This window comes from Macaca mulatta, chromosome 4, assembly GCF_049350105.2.
Source record: "Macaca mulatta isolate MMU2019108-1 chromosome 4, T2T-MMU8v2.0, whole genome shotgun sequence".
Taxonomy (NCBI): domain Eukaryota; kingdom Metazoa; phylum Chordata; class Mammalia; order Primates; family Cercopithecidae; genus Macaca; species Macaca mulatta.
Window position 1 is genome coordinate 4,724,438 of NC_133409.1, and position 23,895 is coordinate 4,748,332.

Consider the following 23,895-nt stretch of genomic DNA (forward strand, 5'->3'; position numbering starts at 1 on the left):
GGAGGAACCCCTGGCTGCTGTGGTTGAGGCATTTGAAAGTTCTTGTGTGCTGGAGATGTGGCTGGGGTTTCTCTCACAGTGGAGGCAAGTAATTGCAACTCAGAAATATGTTGCTACTTGGCTGCCTCTTCTCTATTATTGTACACCTTGAAGGCGAGGTTCATTAAGTCCTGTTGTGGGGTTTGAGGGCCAGAATCTAATTTTTGGAGCTTTTTCTAATGTAGGGAGCGGGTCAGGTAATAAAATGCATATTGAGAATAAGACGGCCTTCTGGCCCTTCTGGGTCTAGGGTGGTAAAGAGCCTAAGGGTTGTTGCTAAATGGGCCACGAACAGGGCTGGGTTTTTATATTTGATGAAAAAGAGCCTAAATGCTAACTGATTTGGGAGAGGTTGGATAAAGAAAAAAGGAGCATTAACCTTGGAGAGCTCCAGCCACCTCTCTAAGAGGGAATCGTTGGGCAGGTGGGGGAGGGCTAGTCACAGAACGAAACTGTAAGCCAGACCGGGTGTGGGAAGGGGAGGTAATAGAAAGGTCATAGGGTGGGGGAGCAGAGGCTTAAGAAGAGTTGGAGCTTGACTCAGCCTGGCCAGGAGCGACCTGAGGAGGAGCAGTCTGGGGAGGAGGTGAGAGGTCAGATGGGTCAGTAGAAAAGGAAGATTCACAGGACTCAGAGCTTGGGGTGGAGACTGAAGGAACAGGCAGGAGGGACAGATGAAAGATTTGGGATGAGTCTCACTGGGAGCAGAGACTAGGGAGGGACCAATGTGTAAAGGAATGCCTGGACGTCAGGCACCTCAGACCATTTGCCCATTTTTTGACAAAAATTATCTATGTCTCATAGGATGGAGAAATCAAAGCCGTTTTCTGGCTATTGAGAACCACTGTCAAGTTTGTATTGAGGTCAAGCAGTGTTGCAAAAGAAAATAAGACGCTTAGATTTTAAGTCAGCTGAGAGTTGAAGAGGTTTTAAGTTCTTGAGAGCACAGGTTAAGGGAGAAGAAGGAGGAATGCAGGATGGAAGGTTGCCCATAGTGAAGGAGGCAAGTTTAAAGAGAAGGGTAGAGACACGGAAAAGGGGGTGGGGAGTAACCCTGGGTTGCAATGTGGGTGAGCAACCAAAGCAGGCGTCCCTGCCATTGACTTGCCACCAAGGGAATGTGGGTGAATGACCAAGGCAGGCGTCCCCGCAGAGATCAGACACCAATGGAATGTGTGTGAATAATCAGGCAGACGTCCCCGCAATGATTAAACACCAAGGGAAGGCTGCCTTCCCGAGTCCATGACCGGCACTGGAGTTTTGGGTCCACGGATAAAATGTGTCTCCTTTGTCTCGACTAGAGAGGAAAAAGAACTGGAATTGGAAGGACAGGGAGACTGAAGGGCAGCAAGAGAGGCTGGAGAAGAGAGTGAAAAGACCGTTTACCCGATTTGAAATTGGTGAGATGTTCCGTGGCTGGTTGGTCTGAGGACCCGAGGTCATAGGTAGATCTCTTCACAGAGTGAGGGTGAGGACAGGGGACTGGTCTCCCGAAGGAGTCCCTCTGACCTGGGTCTTCAGCACCAAATGTCTCACAAGTGCATGTGAAGAGACCACCCAACAGGCTTTGTGTGAGCAACAAGGCTGTTTATTTCACCGTGCAGGTGAGCTGAGTCCGAAAAAGGAGTCATCCAAGGGTGGTGATTACCATTAGTTCTGATAGGTCTGGGGATAGGCGGTGGAGTTAGGAGCAATGTTTTATGGGCAGGGGGTGGATCTCACAAAGTACATCCTCAAGGGTGGGGAGAATTACAAAGAACCTTCTTAAGGGTGGGGGAGATTACAAAGTGCATTGATCAGTCAGGGTGGGGCAGAAACAAATCACAATGGTGGAATGTCATAAGTTAAGGCTATTTTCACTTCTTTTGTGGATCTTCAGTTGCTTCAGGCCCTCTGGATGCATAGGTGCAGGTCACAGGGGGACATGATGGCTTAGCTTGGGCTCAGAGGCCTGACAATGCTTACATAGATGTGAGAGCCACACAGTCTAGCAAAGGGATTCTGAGCATGGAAACAGATGAGCTCCATGAGTTCACATCCTAATCCTTAATTTCTTGGCTAGATGATCTCAGGTGGGTCAATGACCCGCTGAACCTGTTTCCTCTTTAAAAAGGAGGGATGTAAAAGTTCAAGATTTGGATAATTTTGAAAGCCTCTGGAAGAGCCCCTGATACATTGCATAAATGTGAACTTCAAGATACATAGTTGGGCTTCACCAATAAATGTTATCACCAATAAATGTTAATTGACTAAGATGATATTTTGACTTTCAGAGACAATACAAATTGGAATAATATGTAAAGAAATTAGGATAACATGGACTTCTTCACACTAACCGTGTTATCGATGAATCAACTTGGACCTTATTTTTATTTTTTGGCAAGACTTTACTTCAATTCTGGCCTGTCTGTAATTCCCACGAATGACCTGTGTTTTGATATTAGAAGACCTTCCTGATGTTTTATTGCATTGTCTGCTGGTCTTTTTCCCTTGGTTGCTTCAACTCACCAGCCCCATCCTCTAAGACTCGTTCTCTGGCTCTGGGGCCTGTTTCCAGAGACTGCTCTTCCCCTCCCCCTCTGCAGCCTGTGTCTCCTGAGGAGCTTCCCATTGTGCACAAATAAACCTGGTCTGTTTCTATCCTTCTGAGCCACACCCTCCCTGTCCCTCCAGCACTTCTGCTGGGATTGAATTTCTGAAACCATGGCTTCATCTGCTTTTTCTCCCCTTTCCTCCCAGTTCCTCCCCTTTATCTATGTTAAAAGGGATTAAAAAAAAAATCAACAGTATATTTCACTCTCTGCCGTTTCTCCGTAGCAGAATAAAATGCTTCTTAGAGGAGATAGCTCCCAGCACCGCCCAGTGTTCTTGTGACCAGGGCAGGTCTTAGACGTGGTGGCCCAGTGGTCTCGTCATAAGCAAAGGGACGCTCTTATGTTACCCAACCCCTGAGCCTGTCTTCCTGCAGCCTACACATTCCTGCAGACATGCAGTTGCCTGAGAGAAGAGAATGCAATCTCTAGAAACCCAGAGCTGGTTTTGGCGTTATGAGCCGCCTGTGCACTGGAGCCATGACCTGGGCCTGGGCTGACCTCCCAAAGCCAAAGACGTACACGTAAAGCATTCAAAAGGTGCCATAACCATTCCACTCCTTAAAATTATCAGCTTGAGATAAAATAAAACTATCAGCTTGAGAAAAGAGGTGATTCTGTAGATCTGCTCGAATCGGCAGGTCACTCATCGGACATTAAAATGACAGATACCCTGGGGGATGCCGACTTCAGAGCACGCCTGTTCTACAGAACCGGGACTTCAACAGCCACTAGAGGGCACTGTTTTGCTACCACTGGGTTCACCGCAGGCTCCTTGGGTTCTTCGTGCTGTGGAATCACCTTTTAGATCAACAAACTTCCTGCCAAGAAGCTGAAGATTAATTTAAGGGAAGTCTAATCAATAATTTGCTTTTTTAAGGAACGTACTCATGTAAGCAAATTAATATCAATTTCCTTGACAATTACATCCGAAATCTTTGCTAATAAAAGCAACACCAAATAAATTCAAATGTATCTTACACATTTTTATCCGCATAAAGATGAAGAAGGTATCTATAGGGAGTTGAACGAGTTCTTGTCTACTTTAGGGAATTTCACACTTTGGAAATAAAGGTACTCATGCTGTGTGTATGTGTGTGTGTGTGGGTGTTTAAGGAAGAACAATTTGTGTTAGCACAACCATGGCTTGAGGGTGTTTTCTCTTAGCAAATGTTCCAAAACATTTAAATCTTGGCAGGGGCTGACCACTCCGCCTTCCCCTGGCTAGACAGGCCACCTCCTGAGCTGAGCAGAGCAGAGCATTAGGGGCTCTGGCTTCTTCCTCCCTCAAGGCGAACCCAGAGAGCCAATCAGAGAAAAAGCTTTGGGGCAAGTTGGCTGTGTCAGGCCCTCAGCCAAGACCCTTAGCTAATTTCCATTACTCATCAGAGAGGGCAGACCCACTGAGGGGTCTGGAAAGCAAGTCTGAAGGAAATATTCCCATCCTCACACCATTTGTGAATCCTCCCAGCCTTCATGGCACAGTTGAAGCTACTGGTGATGTCCTGGGATTCTGGGTCTTTCTCTCAGGCCACGTCTCCACCTGGAACATTTGAGTGGCCTGACTAGCCAGCCAAGACCGTCGAGGGTCTGCAGGGCCCCTGACCAACAGCATCTGATTGGGCTAAGGCACCCTCATTTTGCACCAGAGTGAAGGAGAACGGAAGCGCTGTGATCACCTTCCAGTCTCCCTGTCAGGGCGGTAATGCTAGGTGAGCCCGAGTGCAGAGAATCTGGCCTGTCCCACTCTCACAGTCAGGGGGATCATGGCGGTCCTGGTTCAGAACACACTTGTGTGCACAGCACACACACACACTCACACACGCACACATGCATGCACACACACACACACCCCCTTTGTATTTTCCAGGTTCATAGGTCCTTTTCCTTTCCCATGAGCCCTCTGCAGCCTGGGATAGAGCACCCACTTCTAAAGTCATCACACTATTGAGCGTCTACCCTGGGCCAGGCATGCTTCCTAAGGTACCGGGGTACCACACTGATAAAAGGGCCGGGGGTCTCCATTCTCATAGAAGCCTAGTTCTAGTGGAGGAAACAGACAGTGAACAACTAAGCAAAATAGAGAACTGAAATTCCCATGGAGATAAGAAGTGCGATCCCAAAATTAGGGCTGATAGGGAGTATGGGCAGGTACACACGGTATCCACACCCCATCTCCACACAGGTGGCAGAGCAGCGCCTGGATTTGGAGAGAGCAGCTCGGCTGGACCCAGGCATCACCAGGTCTGCAGCTCAGCAGCCGTGTCTATGAGCCTCACAAACTGGAGCAAGTGGCACTTTGGGTGGAAAAGATCTAGCTGAGTGCAGTGATCAGTGGAGGAAACCGGGCTGTGACTGGTCTGCTGAGAGCCAAATGAGGCTGTGATTGGATAGCCGAGGGCCAACTACGTATGTCTCCTATGCCTGGATGAGAAAGTGCTGATGATGTTGAATTTTTTTTTTGTTTTTTGTTTTGTTTTGTTTTTTTGAGACGGAGTTTCGCTCTGTCGCCCAGGCTGGAGTGCAGTGGCCGGATCTCAGCTCACTGCAAGCTCCGCCTCCCAGGTTCACGCCATTCTCCTGCCTCAGCCTCCCAAGCAGCTGGGACTACAGGCGCCCGCCACCTCGCCTGGCTAGTTTTTTTTGTACTTTTTAGTAGAGACGGGGTTTCACCGGGTTAGCAAGGATGGTCTCGATCTCCTGACCTCGTGATCCGCCCGTCTCGGCCTCCCAAAGTGCTGGGATTACAGGCTTGAGCCACCGTGCCCGGCCGATGTTGAATTTTTAAAAAAATATTTATTTATTTGAGATGGAGTCTTGCTCTGTCGCCCAGGCTGGAGTGCAGTGGCATGATCTTGGCTCACTGCAACATCCACCTGCCAGGTTCAAGCAATTCTGCCTCAGCCTCCCGAGCAGCTGGGACTGCAGGCACCCACCACCACTCCGGGCTAATTTTTTGTGTTTCAGTAGAGACGGGGTTTCACCGTGTTGCGCAGGCTGGTCACGAACTCTTGAGTTCAGGCAATCCACCCGCCTCCGCCTCCCAAAGTGCTGGGATTAAAGGCGTGAGCCACAGTGCCTGGCTGATGCTTGAATTTTCTATGTATTTTTTCTATCAATTATTTTTGTCTATACAGACAAAGATACAGTGATGGCAAATTATGTCCAAAAATCTCCAAAGACCATTTTGTGCCTTTGCTCTAACAACTACAGACATCCATACAATTTGAACTTTGTCTCCAAGCAAGAAAATGCCACCCTGGGTGGCGTGCCCCATTTGCGATCCCTTTGCTGCAGCCGCTATCACAGCACGTGGCTTCCAAAATCTCAGCGAGTGTCAGCCAGTGAGGCTGCGACATTTTCTCCGTTTGTTTCCAGCTAGGGTCAATGACCGCCTCTTTTCAGTGGTCCCTTGAGAAGGCACTCTGTCGCTTCTTCCCGCTCAGCGGGCGGCGAGGCCTGTGTGTGCAGTATGGGTCTCTCAGCAGCTGCTCCTGCTGGAAACTTCTCCACTGTCTTTGGAAAGGATTTGCTGGAAAGCTACAGACAGACAGACTGGAAAGGTACCTGATATGATGAAGGGAGAACATCTTGTAAAGACAAGCATTGAAGATTATTGCTTAAGTTTTGACTAAAAATGCATATACACATTTTGTATATATGCATGTCCATATATACATATGTGAATATGTAGATATTTATATATTCACATATACATATGTGAATATAAATAGAGATATGTATATATGGACATGCATATATACAAAATGTATTATAGGCTCATTGTGTGTGAGTGTATATATATATAGAGAGAGAGAGAGAGAGAAATCTAACTCTCCACTGGGTATAGAATTGGTGGGAGGAACAGGGCATGTTTACTCTTTTTAGTTCATGCCCCTATATACTACTTCTATATTTTAAAGAAGAACATCCAATTTAAGAAGAATACAATTTTTAAAGAAAACTATATTTTTATAAAGGAATTGTAGAAAGAACTGTACAAGGTAAGCCAAGCCCCCACCTACCCTCCAGGCTGCCCATTCTTGTGGTCGAGCTGCTTCCCAGGGCCACCCTCCAGAACCCCCGCCCCAGTGGGTTATAAAGAAACTGTGAACGCAAGCTCAGGTACCAGATGCCATCACCCCAGACAGCTGCAGCTGCAGGGAAGCCGCTTCTACCACCCCAGCCCTGTGCTTGCGACAGAGGCTAACTCTCATCCCCGCCAGCCCCACAAGCGCGTCGGGCCACCATCAAGGCATAGGTGGGCACTGCAGTGTGAGTCCCCACTCATCACCAATCATTTAGGCTCCAGCTTACTTTCTCTCCTGGCTGGGCAACTCCTTTTGTCCAGACCGGTTTATGATGAGCTGTAAAGAAGCACATGGTGGGGTTGGGACCTGGGATGAACCCTGGCGGACAGCTGAGCACATGGCAATCCTGCCTTCAGAAGTATTTCCCGAATTCTGCACATTAGACACAGGGAGACGTGTGACAAATGCCAGCCACAGCCCCTCCCCTTGGCCTAAACGCCATGGTTCAGGGCCGGCCTGCGTGGCAGGGAGTGCGCCTGGGCATGGTGTCCCAGGTGGTCAGCCACCCTCCCTCGGGCAGGTAACCACACACCTACGTGTCCCACTCAGTCCTGCCCTTGGCAGTGGTACCACCTGGCAGGGCCCAAGGCCCAGATGGCATGGGAAGAAACAGGTTGGCTCATGCTGGCTCAGCCGAGGAGAAAATCAAGCTGATGATGTGTTTTGAGAACTGGAGAAGATTATAGAGGATTACAAGGCAAGTAAGAGTTCTGTGCTTACAGCGTGATACCACCAGGGGTCTGGGGCTGGTGGGCTGTGTGTGCTGTATTGTCAACGTTTTCAGGTGAACCTGAACCCAAGCTCCAAGAAAACAATGATAGTCATAAAATCCCTCCACTTATTTTCCCAAATCTCCCCCAACCTTTTTCTGTTCCAGGAAAGAATCAGCACAAAAAATCACCCTCCCCCACAGACCTGGGTGGGCCCCCCTAGGCACACTTTTTCTTGTCCCCATCAGGTGCGTGATGACCTCTTGTTTACCTGTGACAAGGCCAGACCCACGCCCTGCAGGCCTCCACTCTCTCTCATGGTTGACTAGCTGAGAGTAGAACCTCTAGACCCCCTGGAATGATACAGACACATTGAAAATGTTTCTTGGTTAGCTGATGGACAGAGGCATTCCCCAGCTCTACATCACCCTGTCTGAAACTTGTCTACCATCCCAGGAAAGTCTAAGATAAGTCACCCTACCAAGACTGATTCTACTATGGCGGCTCTCCCTGGTACAATAAAAATCAGTCTGCTAGTCTGTTTGCTTTTTATCTCTCACACCACACACGTATTTCCGTATGAATCCTAAGGAAAGACTATAAAGTCTCAGTCCACTTTCCCAGGAAATAAGAAGAGGTCAGTCATCTACATGTCACCATGACTTGGAGTTGTTTATTCACTTTCTTTAATTCAGAAACCAGAGTCCTTATCTCCTCTGAAAGGAAAGTCAAGGGGTGAGCCTGAGAGTCAGCTACATGGGCCAAGCTCCACCTGCAGATGTGGGCACTGCTGCTGGCTGGCCGGGATGGGCCAGCTTCTGAACAGCCTACTGCTTGGCTTGACTTGTGGACATCAGCTCCTGGCAAATGAAGAGTCCCCACTCCATGAGGCGAGAAGCCCCTCTCACCTTTTTGACAGTCCCTGATCCACCCAGAGTTTAGTCATGGAGCCTGAATCTCCCCTCACCACACACAGGCTACGTTGTAAAAGATACATATTTAATGGGAGTTTTGTGGAGTTGCTGGCTCCTGCACACACACTCTACTACTCACATGCATCTAAAACTCACCTTTCTGAGGGGCCCTGCAGGCCAAGAAGTGAGTGTTAGAATCCTGCTCTGTTGCTGGACCTCCTGGCTGCCTTTTATCTACAAGAAGTATTCAGCTCAACTCATCTTGTCCTCAACTCCAATCCATTCTTGCTCCTGGCCAGGGAGGGCACGTATGACCTTCTGGTCTCAGAATAAACAGGCAGCTTGGGAGTAAGAGGAATTGCTAATGATGTGGCCTGAGTCTCCCCTTGGTGGACATCCTCCTCCTGGGACTCCTCTCAGTGGGATGACCTCCTTAGGCTTCTCTTGGTGGGATGACCCCCGGGTCTCCTTTCAGTGGGATGATCTTCTGAGGCGCCTCTCAGTGGGATGACCTCCTGGGACTCCTCTCAGTGGGATGACCTCCTTAGGCTCCTCTTGGTGGGCCATCCTTCTGGGCAATGATGATAACTTCAACTTCAGAAGGAACCTCCGAAAAATAGGTTGATTTGCTTGTTTGTTTTGCTAAGGGAAACAAGCATGGCTTGGGTTTCCTGTTGAAGATGATTCTAAGTTGTGATAGAAATAAATTTGTTCTCCTTTTTGTAACCAACACAGTAAGTTCAAGTTAAGGGCCTGCTGATGGGTTTTTTCAGTATCAACCTTCATCCAACCAGTTACCTGATTCAATACTGTTTTTCTTAACAATGAAGCATACAATTTTTTCCCTAGTTTCATGTGTGAGGAAAAACTGCCTCAATTCATTGACAGTTCCAAAGCACAATTCTTAGGAAACAAAGAGGCAGATTATGATCAGTTTGAGTTGTATATCCCCCCCAGGCTAATTCACCTGGGGTAGGAGGTGTTCAGAGGCCCCCAATGTGGCCATGAGGCCCATCTTTGGGAACGGGGTAGGAACAGTGTGCAGAACAAGGGGGCATTGCCTTGGGGCCACTGCAGGGACACCCTCTATAAATGGACTTGGTGAAAATCCCATCCTGGACCCTGCAGCCATTCTCCTTTCTGTGCAAGACCAGAGGAGATCAGCTTCCTTCTGTAAAAAGAATATAAAATCTCAGGAACCCGTTCACTATGCCAAAGGGGAAAGCTAAGGCCAGAAGCTGATTCATGCAAGAAACTGCTTTTCCTTTTTTTCCTAAGCAGATAGCCTCAGATAGAAGGCCAGGTGTCTGCACAGGCAGCTGCTCTGTGGTCACCTTATGTTAGATAAAGTGCCAACTTACTGTGCATGACATGAATACATAATTGAGTGTTCCCCCATCCACTCCTTTTCACACACAACATGTGGATTCAGTCAGTCTACTCAAAGCCCCCACAAGAACGTGACCCTACCTTCCCTCTTTCCTCTCCTCCTCACTTTTCCCCTTTAAACATTGAAGGGCCAAAATGCTCTTAGGAAAAAGCACAGATTCAGATGTTCCTGAGATTTTGTGTTCCCTTTTCGCAGGCACATCCTCAAACTCGACAAAATAAACCTCTACACTGATTGGGACCAGCCTCAGGCGCTTTTTGGTTTAGACGTCCTGGGAAGCGGTGCTGTTGGATCTCTGTGGAGTCACTGTTTGTTACGCCAGTTCTTTCTTTGTTTATCATTCACACACCGGTGAGAGAGATGACTGAGTCCGGTTTGGTTTATATTTTTAAACTCTGAAAACGTGATATCAATTTACTAGCAATATCACTTTGACACAGAGCAAATTTACATTATAATTTTTTTTAACAATTGTGGGTTCTCAATCATGGGCCCATACTCAATATTCCTATCAAATCCAACCTGCTCACAGCCCATAAACCTAACTCAGTGGAGATGTTCATGAGAAGCCTTGTTTTTTCTCTTGTCTGAAGCCAACTACGTTCCCTTTGTCCTGGGGTCCTGCTGGCAGCCACTTCTCCTCCTATAGCCATAAGATGCTGTGCAAATTGTGTCCTTTGCTCCCCCGTCACTGGTGGACTTGAGATTGTCAGCTGAAATTAAGGTTGTTGAGGCAAAAATAATTTTATCAAAGTTCATTGAAAGTCAAATGTGAGGTTGGACCTGGGAAGACACACCCACGGAGTTGAGAGTGTTCCAGAGTCTGTCACAAGGCCAAAGGTTTTTGTAGGAAAGTTTAAAGGAGTTGTCTTCTTTTTTTTGGAGGATGCAACACAGAGGTCACAATCAGTTACAGATTATGACACACAGGCTAATAATGTCCACATGAAGACAAATTAGTAAAACTTCATGCTTCGGCTCATCTTAAAAAAACAGTGCCCTCTCCAGTGTCAGCAGGTTATACATTGGTCTCTACAATAATCATTTGAGGAACCTATAAGGCAGGAGGCCGTCCCCTGCAAGCTCTGGCCAGGTTCCAGCCAGCACAGGGACCCACAAAGGAAGCCTCTCCTGGTGACCAAGACTGAGCAGACTCGGGGTCTCTGTCTGACTCTCTAAGGACTGAGATATCCATAATTCTTTTTAAATTATCCATGGAAACAGCAGGACAAAAAATGCACAGGGCCTCCTAGTGCCTGGGTGAATGTGCTCAGTCCTCTTTGAAGAGAAACCTCAAGGATAGCGAATTGAAGGCTTTGAAAGACGGGTCTATTTAGATGAAGGGTGCCTATGCCTTAACAGCAAGCCAAATTAGGATGCTGTTGTAATGAATTTAGCATTTCCCCTTGAAAGCACACAGCATTTTCCCCCTCATTAACACATGTGCTCCTCCCTCCCCTCCCCCAGCCTCTACAAAGGATCTAAGGGCACCATCTGAGCTCAGGGGGAGCCTGCAGGGGGTAGGAGCCACTTTCAAGGCAGGTGGCCAGCTTTGCTGATCCTGAGACCTCATCCTTGGCTTTTGACTATCTAATATACAGTGACATCTGTACCTTGAAACATGAGATTCGGTTTTGAAATCTCAAACTAATACGCATCAATAAGAGGCCAGTGATAGGAACTAAAGAGGAAGTAAGGGCTCTGGAATTCTCCCAAAGCAAGTATCTTCTTGTGCTCGTGGACTTCCTTAAGAACATCATTTATTACACAATCTCAGTGAATTGTGGATTGCCTGGTAATGTTTTGTAGGTAATTCATGCAGTCTTATTTTCCCAGCAGGACTCCACTGAAATTCAAACTAAATTCAACTGAGTGTCATATGTCAGGCAGTCCTACTCTCTTTTGTACATGCCAACTTTTTTTATTCTCCAAGGATAAGGGTCTGGCATCTTTGTTATCCTCTACTGTGTGCAAACTAGAAGCTTTGTCCTTGATTTTTCTGTTGCACTGCTCTGTTTGATGCAAAATATACACACATTTTTTCTGTGGAAAATTCCATGACTATTACACACTTCATCTATGGTTATAGTCGACTGAATCAAGGAAAGAATATGTTTTCTGATTCCTGGAAGCCCATTCTCACTCACATAGAACAAAATACAAGCAATGGGTTAAAAATCTAAACAGTACAGCATGTTCTTTACTTTATATCTATATACTATCTGAAAGATAATTTTCAGAAAAAGGTAAGATCATGACTTGTACTAAGATATTAAAATGCAGAAGTGTTAAAGATTTTATTTTACACATATGATAGGAGGGAACTAGGCAGATGTTAGAACCTGTCCAAAGGAAAATTGAAAACATTTATATGGAATAAAGGAATTTTGAAATGAATTGCAAATGGAGAGAAAGCTGTTTTTTTACAGGAGGAAGAAGCCAGTAAAAATCACTACTAAACAGGACAGAATGTCTCTCTCTCTTTCTCTCTATCTCTCTCTATATATATATATCTCCATCAGTTACCTGCAATTTGCAAAGAATTGTAAAATAGTTCAAAGACAATGAACAGCCTAAAAGTATGTGCTATTGCTTTCCATTGAAACACATTCTTTTTAACATATCTAATCAGTATATCTTAACTAATGAATTTGCACCACTCTGCAGGAAAAGGATGATTTTTAACTTCCTTTAATTGATCAATTGATAATTGATCATCTGATCATCATCAAGGTAGGCAGTTGCTGTCTACCTTTTCAAAATTCGAAGCAAACATTTTTATTAAAAGATTTTCACCAAAGTTAATTAAAAATCAAAACCCAAATCAAAACAGAACACACAGGAAGCTGTGCTCCTCACATGGATGACGACTTTCCCTGGAGATTACAGCTCTCAGGGTGACATCCGTGTAGATGGTTCTGTAACTCTGTTACAATGAAAACCTGCCGCCCTGTGGGAACAGAGCCGGGTGAGTCCTGGCTTCCGCACAGTGCCACCCTGAGAAGGCGAGGTCTCCGCAGTGTCTGGCTGCAGTGCAGCCGGGGCAGAGGAATGAAGTGTCACAGCAGGAAGCAGATGGCTGCATTTGCAGACAATCAATCTAAAGACACTTGCAGCTCTGAGTTTCAGGGGAACTTGTCTAAGCAGCACGTTATTGCTGGAAGGCATCTAATGAACTAAGTTACTGGTGTTCTTGCTTGTCAGATAGCTGTGGAACGCTGTATGGATTTTATAATCATTTTCTTCTTTGAGACTAACAAAGTCTAAATTCTTCCTGATTGGCAGGTGAGGGCAGGCCATGGGCCCTCGCGATCCTGGCAGCACTGTTTTGGCCACAGGGCTGTGGTGCTGCAGCCTCATGCACCCAGCGTGCGGCTCTGATGGTAACTGATGCACCAGTCTCATGCGCGCTGGCCACACCGGCCCTGGGGACACCCGAGCTGGCCTTTGGCTGCTTCTCTGTTGCTTTCCCTCTTCAGCTACTGACTTGCAATTGGCGTAAATTCTAGACACCATGTTGTCAAACCTTCCCCAACCCTGGGCTTGCTTCCTGCCCTCACTCAGGTAAATGTCAATGAAAACAAGTGACTGAGGTTCATGTAATCTAATGTGTCCTTTTTTCCTTTGTGGTAGCCCTGTCTGTGCCCAACAGGACCCCCCGGAAAGTCTGGGCTCTAAGGAAGACATTCTGCAGCCCTAATTTTAAAACTATTTGGCATTTCAAATCCGGTTTTCAGGTCCCTGGGGTGGGTAGAGGATTCTTCAAGAAGAAAGCGTTCTGAACCAGAGCAGCAACAAGGGTGAGGGGTCCAGGACAGTACAGAACGAGAGTTTGCCTGGTGGCTCTGCCAGGGCCTGGGAGGACAGCAAAGTCAGCTGCCAGCTGGGACCAAGACAGGGAGACAGAGGCAGAGGGAGACAGAGACAGAGACGGACAGAGACAGAGACAGAGGGACAGAGACAGAGACAGAGAGGGACAGAGACAGAGAGGGACAGAGACAGAGACAGAGAGGGACAGGGACAGAGACAGAGACAGAGAGGGACAGGGACAGAGACAGAGGGACAGAGACAGAGACAGAGACAGAGACAGAGACAGAGAGGGACAGAGACAGAGACAGAGACAGAGAGATAGAGAGACAGAGACAGAGACAGAGACAGAGACAGAGAGACAGACAGAGACAGAGAGACAGACAGAGACAGAGACAGACGAGACAGAGAGACAGACAGCCAGAGAGAGTCACAGAGACAGAGACAGAGACAGAGAGATAGAGAGACAGAGGGAGACAGAGAAAGAGAAAGTCAGAGACAGAGAGAGACAGAGAGTGGTGGAGACAGAGGCCCAGCAGCTGCCCGTCCACTCTCTGCCTGACCTGCAATCTGCCTCTTCTGCCCTTGGATTTGCCCCGACCAGAGCTTTTGCAGGAAGGGCCACTCATTTGTGGAGGGGGAGCCCAGAGCTGGACCATCAGGAGACCCAGGAGAGAAGCCCTGCAGCAAAATCAGGACACCTGAATTAGTCAGGCCAGCAGTGACTCAGGGCCTGGAGAGCCCCATTGTCAGAGGCCAGCTGGAAGGCTCCACCAGCCAAGGGCAGGTCCCCAAGGCAGGTCACAGGCCAGAAGGCAGAGGGGCCAGCATAAAACCGAGCTTTGAAGGCACAGAGCAGGAGCCAGGCGGGGACACTGGGGGCACAGGTGCAGTTCTCAGGGTGAGGATGCCTCCTTAGCCCGACTCCATGTCACTGGTGACCAGTCAACAAGGTGCAAGCTGCAACCTTCACAGAGGGTGATCCTCCTGGAGACAAATGCACCTGACTGGCCGTAACATGTCCCCGACCCCCTGGCTCCCCTGCTGAGCCCATGTCAGGGGAGTCTGCAGTGGCCTGTGCATGGCCTTGGGCTTGCCAAGTCCCAGGAGGGTGGGTGTTGTCTGCGTGGCTCCCTGCTGCCGGCAGCGCATCTCACCTGGGCACAGAACAGCAAAGACAGCCAGCGTGGGCTGCAGGTACACCCCGGGGACTGGGCACGGGGCAGCAGCTGCTCATGTTTATCGGCACCAAAGGTCAAAGCAGAAACCAGGTGTGATGATCGGGACGGCTGCGCCTCCTGGGGTTTCCCGATCATTGACAAGTCTAAATTCTAAAGAATGCGACCCATAAACACATTTTTTTTGGTCTTAGACTTGAGAAACGGAGGAGAAATAACAGCAGCAGTGTCCTGTGACAATTTCTGAAACACGGAGGAGTCCTGGAATAAACCATGCCTTGGATCCCACAGCGGAAGGAGGAGCACAGCACAGCTGGGATCAGGAGGACTCTGAAGTCTCCTGGATGTGGCAGGCGTAAGCTCAGCCACTGTGCACAGCGTGTGTCCTTGAGCAGGTCACCTAAACTGCCTGGGTCTCACATCCTTGCCCGTAAAGTGGGAAGAATAATACTATTGCATGAGGTTTAGAAATTCGTAAAACGATTGGTGGGAATGTAAACTACTACAGCTACTATGAAGAACAGTATGGAGATTCCTCAAAAAAACCCACAAATAGAATCATGATATGAGCCAGCTAACCCACTCCTGGGTGTTCATCCAGAGAGAAGGAAGTCGGTATATCAAAGAGACACCTGCATCCCCACATTCACCCCGATACTGTCACCATAGCCAAGATACGGAACAAACAGAGGTGTCCACCACTGGATGACTGGATGAAGAATGCAGTATATATACACAATGGAATACTATTCAGCCATAAAAAGGAATAAACCCTCTCACTGTGGCCACACGAATGGAACTGGGGACATGATGTTAAGTGCTGTAAGCTGGGAACAGAAAGTTCAACACCACACGTTCTCACTCATATGTGTGAACTAAAAAAAAAAAAAGAAAGAAAAAAAAATGATCTCATAGAGTTAAAAAGTAGAATGGAGGATACTAGAGGCTGGAAATGGGGAGGGGAGGGGTAGGGAGAGGAGAGGGATAGGGAGAGACATGTTAAAGGACACAAAATCACAGGTAGGCTGGAGGAAGGAGTCCCAGTGTTCCGTGCCACTGCAGGATAACCAGAGTTTACAGTGATACACAGCATCCATTCTCATTGCGCTTTCACCAATCCGAGAGAGATTGCTCAGGTCCAATCAAAAGACTCACTTCTTGGATACTCAAGAGCACACAATCCATGAGGATCTCAAGGTCGCATCAGAGCTGGACATGGATGAAAGCAGGGTGCGGACCCAGCGTCCTGTCTGTGCTTGGTGTGGCGGGGAACTCGACTAGGCAGAACCTGCTGGTTTAGCCAGCCTGCTGGGACATGTGCCTCACGCAGAGCCAGGCCTGCTGATGCCGCACGGGTGTGAGGATGCTGCCAATGAACACACGCACTGCGTTTATGCAGGCACATCAGGAAGTCACCTCTCTCATGGCCAAGAGTTCCTTCTGGAAGATCCCCCCACTGACTGCCCTTGGAGGTGGGTGAGCTGACCAGCAGGTATCATGAAAGCCCAAATGTGGAGAGTGCCAGCTCCTGGAAACTGATTTGCATTCTCAAGACAACCTTGGGAATCATTAGGGAAACGGGAGGATGTGAAGAGGACTGACCTGTATTCCAAAAGACAGAAAGCCACGCTGCCAAACGCCACTGAGGAAGCCACCTGCCTCGCTATTGGGACTGGTGCACTGTGGGCCAGCAGCCATCCCGCCAGAGGAGAAGTTGGCAGAACAACAGCCTGAACTGGTCCAACAGGAACCCAAAGACTGGGCGTTCCAGACGTCCCTGCAGAGTTTCACAGGCAACGAGGCAGCTCAGCGTGAAGCGAGAAGAGTGACATACCAGCCCACGTCTCCTGCGTGCAACTGCCTGGACACCTGAGCACACAGATGCCACGGTCAGCTCCTATGGGAGGAGGCCCCCTCAACACTTCCACGTGGTATTGCTGCCATTGGAAAAGCAGAACTCAGTCCATCTTAGAACCACAGTCTGGGACTCAGTGCCACATCTGGTAACAACAGTTGATGTATGAAGGACTTATTTTTTCTCCCTGTCTGAGACATATTTGTCTAGAAGAAGGTCAAGGAATGAGCCTAATCAAAGTAGCTTTGCAGGGACAATTTCACTGTGAGCTTGGACCGTGGAGAAGTCGATTGCATAGGGAATGGGGGCTGTCTCTGTATTATTACTTCATTGCTCGCTAGTCTCTGTGCAGGGCATAGAAGCTCTGCATGGTAGTCTTGTTGTTGTCGTTGGTATTGTTTTTAAGGATGAGAAAACAAAGCTCAGCAAGACTAAAGAAGGTACCCATATCACGTAGCAGGTGAGTGATGGAGTCTGGATTTGAACCCTCATCTAGACAGCTGCTGGTCAGCTAAGAGTGTCACTGAGAAAACATCAACTCTACAGGCACTAACAGGATTCACCCTTCTGGATCCAGGCCTTGGGTTAATGTATGAATGAAACACAAAAGGACCCCAGTGTGGTAAGCAGAAATTTGAGCAGGAGAAGGAAGATAAACAAGAAGAAGAACAGGATGAAGCTTCCTGAAGAAATAACCATCCCCGCTGTATCCCACACACACCTAGAACCCTTTAGCCAGGAGAAGGGAGGACAGAGGGATGGTGGAATACACAGGATTTTTCTGTTAGCCTGAATGTACCACCAGATGGAAGGAGGTTCAAGAACATAAGTCTGTGCCTTGAAGAGTAAACTCTGACCTTTTTCTTCTCCTGCCCAGATTCCTACCTAAGGGGCCTGGGGAGGTCGCCCTACAAACCACAAAGTCTCATCGGAGGGGCCCTACCCTGTGTAATGCGGCTCTTTCCAACCTGACTCTGGCATAACTTCACATGACAGATAAGGAAGAAAATAAAAATATTTTAACCCTAAATACGTTTCTTGGCCATATCTTGAAATGTCCCTGCAAAGCTGTTTCTTGTGGGAAAAGGGTCCATTCTGTAGAGAATCCTGTTCCCTTTCCAGGCCTTTTTCCTGATCCAGGACAGAGTCCACTAAGTTTCTGGCACCTTTTAAGTCTCATAAACATTTACCATCGATTCTCTCTAAGCCTGCCACCTGGAGGCTGCATCAGCTTAGTAAGGACCTTGGTCTCCACAACCGCTTGTCCTACCCAGACATTTCCTTTCTATTGGTTCCAGGTCTTTAGATGAACTCTCAACCAACTGCCAGTCAGAAAATCTGTGAATCCGCCTGTGACCTGGAAGCTCCTGCTTCCAGTTGTCCCACCTTTCCGGTCTGAACTGATGTACACCTGAAATGTACTGACCAATGCCTTATGCCCCATAGAATACATGAAGCCTAGCTGTGCCCTGACCACCTGGGCCACATGTTCTCTGGGTCTCCTGAGGACTGTGTCACAGGCCATGGTCACTCATGTTTGGTTCAAAATAAACCTCCTCCAGTATTTTATAGAGTTTGGCTCTTTTTATTGACAACCTTTTAAAATGTCAAGTCAGGATAGGATCTCACCACACATGGCACCCAAAGGCGTGCTGGCTGCCCACTGACTATTCCAGTCGACAGAGCCAGGTACAGGGGTCAGAGCCACAGCAGCTCCCGTGGGCCAATGAGGAGGCCCGGCTCGGGAGGAGGCTCCGTCTCTCCACACCCAATGCAGGCAGCTCTGCTCCTGAGCTCAGGGTGGGCTTCACCTGGAGTTAGGAGTCGGGGGCCTGAGTCCTGCTTCCTCATTGCTCTGGTGCCCGAAAAGATGAGCAGTCACAGTGAGACGGGGCCTGACCCAGCGTGCACAAGCCCGGGAAGGAAAGGAGTGAAAGGACCTGCTTCCCCGGGACCAGAGCAAAGAGGAGAAAGAGAGTAAGTGATTGATGTCGCCTGGGTTAGAAGGAGGTAGTAGGAGAAGCACGTTGGTGTTAGGGGCTCGCCTGGGCAGTCACAAAGGGGCCCACAGACAGACAAGCCTGTAAACCAAAAATACAATTCTATGGGCCCCAACCATCTGAACGAACCTCCTCCTCTGCCAGGGCACTCTTAACATTTAACCTGAGAGTCTGGTTCAGGCCGTGACGGGAAGTGGGGGCCAGACAGACCTCATTATATCCTACAGCACTAACATCAACATAGACCTTACATCTGATAAGAAACATTTGCGATCTCTTCCCTCTGAAGCCTGCTACCTGAAGGCTTCCTCTGCAAGCAAGAACTTTGTTCTCCACAACCTCTTATCCTAACCCAGACATTTCTTTCTATTTGTTCCAAGTCTTTAGACAAACTCAACTGATTGTTAACCAGAACATTTTTAAATCTATCTATAAGCTATTAATAGCAACAGGTCCCCCAAACCTCCCCACCCCACTTCACATTGTCCCACCTTACTGGACCAAACCAATGTATTTCTTAAATGTATTTGATTGAAGTCTCATGTCTCCCTAAGATGTATACAACCAAGCTGCATCCCACCACCTTGGGCACATGTTCTCAGACCTCCTGAAGTCTGTGTCACAGGCCATGGTCACTCATACTCAGCTCAGAATAAATCTCTTCAAATATTTTACAGAGTTTGACTCTTCATCGACAGGCCCCTTGCTGGGCCTAATGCTCAGCTGGAAATTCATCATCTTACCTTTGAATGTGTGTTCTAAACGTGAAGTCACTGGGACTGGGAGCGTGCCTGAGGGCAGAGATTTGTGCCACCTGCTCGTCTGCCACTGCTTCTAGCCTCTCTATTTGCATAGAACATTCTCGATGCTCTGTGGGATTCTGAGGCAGCCATGATGGTGGGAGTTCAAGGTAAGTGAAGAGCAGCAGAGTCAGCCACCCCCAAAGATACCTCTTTGGCATAAGGATTATTTTGAGCTGAAGACAATTTAAAACATGTAGATATAAGAGAAGCTCTCTCTCCTGCCCCTCTTTGCCTAAAAGCAGGACATAATTTAGTGAAGGTGTCCCCACTCCTGTCTCTACCAGGAAAGACAGAAGCCAATCACTGGGATAAGTCTAGGCCTTATCAGCCTGGACAGCACTGGAGGAATCTACTTAGCAAACTTGACTATTAAGAACTATTAATAGTTCTTAAGGACTATTAAGCCCTTATCCTCCATTCATTTCCCGTGTATTTAGCTGGCTGCCATTTGCTGCCCTAGAAGCTCAAAGGTCTTTTCCTTTGTATTGTCACTTCTCTAAAATTTGTTGTTATTTTGTTTAGAAGCTCTATCAGCCCAAGTTCCAGTAACCCCTTGGAGTGACTCATGGCTGAGTGCTCCCATGTGTATGCATAATGAGCGTGTTAATAACCTTGTTTGTTTCTGTTTTGTCAACCTGTCTTTTGCCATTCTAATTTATAGGACCTCAGCCAGAGAACCTAGGATGGGTAGAAGGAAAAGGAAATTTTTCCTCCCCTGTGAGTGTCCCGCTTATGACAGATAAGTGGAGGGCTGATGAGCCTGTAAACCAAAAATACAACTGCCCTGAGAGGCCACGCCACCTCCTTGAATCAGAAGTTGACAGACAGAAGGCAGGAGACACAGGCAGCCACGGAGCCGAGCCCATCCCACGTCTCACCTGTGCTGCTTCCTGAATGGTCCTTTCCTTTATCCTGGCGATGATGGCACGGAAGGGCAGGCAGAGGGCTGCAGCCTGGCTCCTTTCCTTCAGTCCTCCTGACGAAGTTCTCTGTCTTAAGCTCTGTCTTAACTCTGGCCCTCAGCAGAAGCACCTGAAGAACATCCTAAAACCTGCACAGCTGAGCTCTGCCCAGAATTGCAATTCCCTCATTTGTCACCTAATGATTCCCAGGTGTGGCGATGCTGCCGGCCGGGGGAACACATTGTGGGAACCCACGCCTGGCACAATCCTTCCCATCCAGGCTGCTGCCCACGTGGCAGCCCATCCCTGCAACACCTGTATCTTGCTCAACAACTGAGCTCAAATAACCCTTTGTGTTCATTTCCTGAGGTCACCACAACAGGAACTTCTTGTCTCCCAGTCCTGGAGGCCAGGAGTCTGCACTCATGGTGTCAGCAGGGCCACGCTCCCTCCACAGGCTCCACGGCAGGGAGGCGCCCATGCCTTGCTCTTAGCTCTGGTGTTCTTGTTTGTAGATGCGTCACCCCAACCTCTGCCTTCATCTTCACATGGCCACCTTCTCCCCGTGCTCCCCTCTCTTCCTATGAGGACATTGGTCACATGGAACTCGAGGCTCACCCTGCTCCAGAATGACCCCAGATCAACTCGATCAGTTCTGCAAGCAAGGGCTCGTTCACAGGCACCAGGTTAGGGCTTCAACATACCTTTCTAGGGGACGCAACTCAACTCACAACCCTTTCTCCTCAGAAGGTTTGTCCACATCCCCCACACCGGAAGGCCCCCCTACCCCCGACCCCCTGTGTCCTTCATGATGGGGCCCTTCTCCCTTATCCCACTGAAAGCTCCCTGACAACAGACTCCTCTTGTTCACCTCTGGGCACCCCACAGCCCTTGGCATTGCACCCTCTGCTCATAGTTCGGGCCAGTTTGTTAAGAGATGGCATCGGTGATTATGACGCCTGGCTGACTTGTGACAAGCTCTGTCTTAAGAACTTGACACAGAGCTTCACAACAGCCACTAACAGGTATGTGCTGTCATTATCCCTGTCTTAGACATGAAAAAAGAGAGATGCAAAATGATTAGGTGACTTGGAGAGCCCATGGTCAATAGATGCCACAGCCAGACATGAACAGAGATGCATGGGTGCTCCAGACCATGCCAGATATAAACACGGTGGGGTGGGGGCTCCAGACCATGTGAGCGCCACCGCCGCCCACCCCCTCGTACAGCCTCTGGGCAGGTGTCCTTTGTTCTGACTTCTCAGCTTTCAACCAGGGCCAGCTGCAGAATTTAGGGGCCCAGGACAAAACACAAATGCAGGGCCTCCTACACAAAAAGCAGGAAAAAGTGCCATTATGGTACTGAAATACAACGCTTTTTCCTTCCCTCTGCAGTCTCTTTCCCCTCTTTTCATGGGGTTCCTTTATTTGCCGCATTGTCATTCTAAGAAGGAAAATTAAAAATTATTAGTCAACTTATTTTGTGCAATGCCAATTTCAAGTGCAAACATAGGAGCATTTATCTCATTTGCAAAATTACCAAAATTTCTCAATTTGCAGTTTGTAGCTTGTACATGTTTTCTTCTTATCAGAACAGTGAGGCGCTACAAAAAACTCCCTCAACTGTATCCACTATAGCTCCTGATCCAAGACTGGGTCTCTGGCTGTTGCTCACCATGGTTCCCTCAGCACTGAGCCATAATGTTTCGGCCAGAACGGGCGCCTCACTCACCCATGTAAGCCCTGCACAGCCTGCCTATTCCCCCGGCCTCCAGCCACGCTCACCTTGCTGGGTTTTCTCAGCCTGCTCACCTCTCAGCCTTGCCACGGCCGCCCACACATCCCTCTGTCATATACCGGGGCCCCTGCAGCTGCCTCGTCCTGGTCCCAGCAGGTAAAAGTGTCACACTTGTAAGTGTTCAGTTGATGCAAATTCACATTTAAAGTTTATTTACTCTGTCCCTGCACAACAGGGTTGTTTTCAAAGTTACGCTGATTAGACAGAAGTGGACTCTTGTCCCAGCTGAGGCCCTCCTATGGGTACCCACCCCCTGAATGGCTGATGCAACACAGCAACAGTGTTGACTGAATCCCGGCAGTTTCAGGCCACAGCCAACTGGGGAGACAGCAATGAATGTTGGACGGTCGGGGTCCTCTCCGCCCCGCCATGAAACCTGAACTAACTAGACAAGTTTATCCAGAGCTGGACATGACTCTTTGGGCCATGCAGCTTTATTATTATTATTATTATTATTACTACTACTACTATTTTGTAGAAATAGGTCCTGACTATGCTGCCTAGGCTGGTCTCCAACTCCTGAGCTAGAGTGAGCCTCACTCCTTGGCCTCCCAAAGTGCTGGATCGACAGGCATGAACCACTGTGCCCAGCCCCAACACACACTTTTTAGTCATCAATGATGGGGTTTGGTCCTGGGTGTGTTGCGGGGCCTGATGAGAACTTCCTCAACAGGTTCCTGATGCGAAACCCCGCGTTTCTCCCTTGAAACGGGGCACCCAGCTTCGGGGTTGCTCTCATCTCTGAGACAGACCTCTGTGTTTCTTCCCTTCTGCTATCACCTTGTTGGACGGTCCTGCTCTGAGGGCCACCAGAGAGGCCTGGACCTGTGGAGATGCTTTGTCTTGGAAGCAAAGGCTGTGTGCAGCCACTCCAGCCACCCACCCCTGGTAGGAGTCCTCCTGTGCTTCCGGGAGCCAATGCCACAGCTTGTCTCTGACTGAACGTGCACTGGCAGAGGCGTAGAATGATGAGCTCTTAGAGAGCGACTGCGATCTGAGTCCAGCCAGGGAAAGGCTTCATCCTCCTTGTGATTGTGGGACTCAGGCATGTCTGTCATCAGGTGGAGTTTCGATCAACAGGCTCAGCCACCCTGGTGTTGTGACTCTACACAAAATGAAGCTAGAGGAATATTGCTACAAAAGAATGATCATGGCAGGAGGCGGGGTAGAGCAATGTCAGGTCTCGGCGCTTCTTGCACTGAAATATTAGGGCAGTTGTAATGATCTCTATCTCACACAAATGAACAGAGTGATGAAGAAGACTCAGAGAAAGGCAGCTGAGAAGAGCAACAAGGTAGAAAGGCAGACTTAAAGTAGAGAAATAAAAATTCATCCAGCACCTCCCAAAGTCAGATATTGGTCAAGAAGCACCCAAATAGTTCAGGTCATTTAACTTTGCTCAAATGCCTCAAGGCAAGTATCACAACTCCTCCTGCTTTAGAGATGAGAACGCCAAGGCTCCCGAGGGCTGAGTAAGGAGCCCTGGTTTGTGTGAGTACAGCTAACACAACAGGTGTTAAAGCCCAATCTTCAGGGGCTTAATCCAAGAGAAGTTAACTTTCACTTAGAAAAAGTTCAGCAGCACAGTTCCTGGTGGATAAGCCACTCCCCACGAGGTCATTCCCAGACTGTCTCTGTGTCTCCCCATCCTGTCCATCTCCAAGGGCTTCAAGTCCTCAGAAGGTTCTGGATCCAGCCTGCATGGAACAAAGGGCCCCACTGCTCATTTCCATTGCTGAGCCCTACAGGAGATGCTGGGATTGGAGCTCACCTTGCACCCAGGATGGAAGGGAAGTGCATTTTGTGAATACATAGCA

At 48.4% G+C, this 23,895-nt stretch overlaps 1 long non-coding RNA gene across 4 annotated transcripts; it reads right to left on the reverse strand.

Annotated features, from left to right (window-relative positions):
- Positions 1-1,611: 1,611 nt before the first annotated feature.
- On the reverse strand, positions 1,612-22,340 carry LOC144340701 (uncharacterized). Of its 4 annotated transcripts, none has more exons than XR_013416965.1 (3): positions 20,257-22,275; positions 6,948-6,997; positions 1,612-6,197 (listed from the first exon to the last, which is right to left on the reverse strand). It is a non-coding gene; the product is annotated as an uncharacterized LOC144340701 (long non-coding RNA). The 4 variants fall into 4 exon arrangements; XR_013416968.1 differs by lacking the exons at positions 1,612-6,197; positions 6,948-6,997 and adding exons at positions 7,101-7,784; positions 8,502-9,516 and having other exon boundaries at positions 20,257-22,280; XR_013416966.1 differs by lacking the exons at positions 1,612-6,197; positions 6,948-6,997 and adding exons at positions 9,528-16,086; positions 16,323-16,497 and having other exon boundaries at positions 20,257-22,276.
- Positions 22,341-23,895: the final 1,555 nt, after the last annotated feature.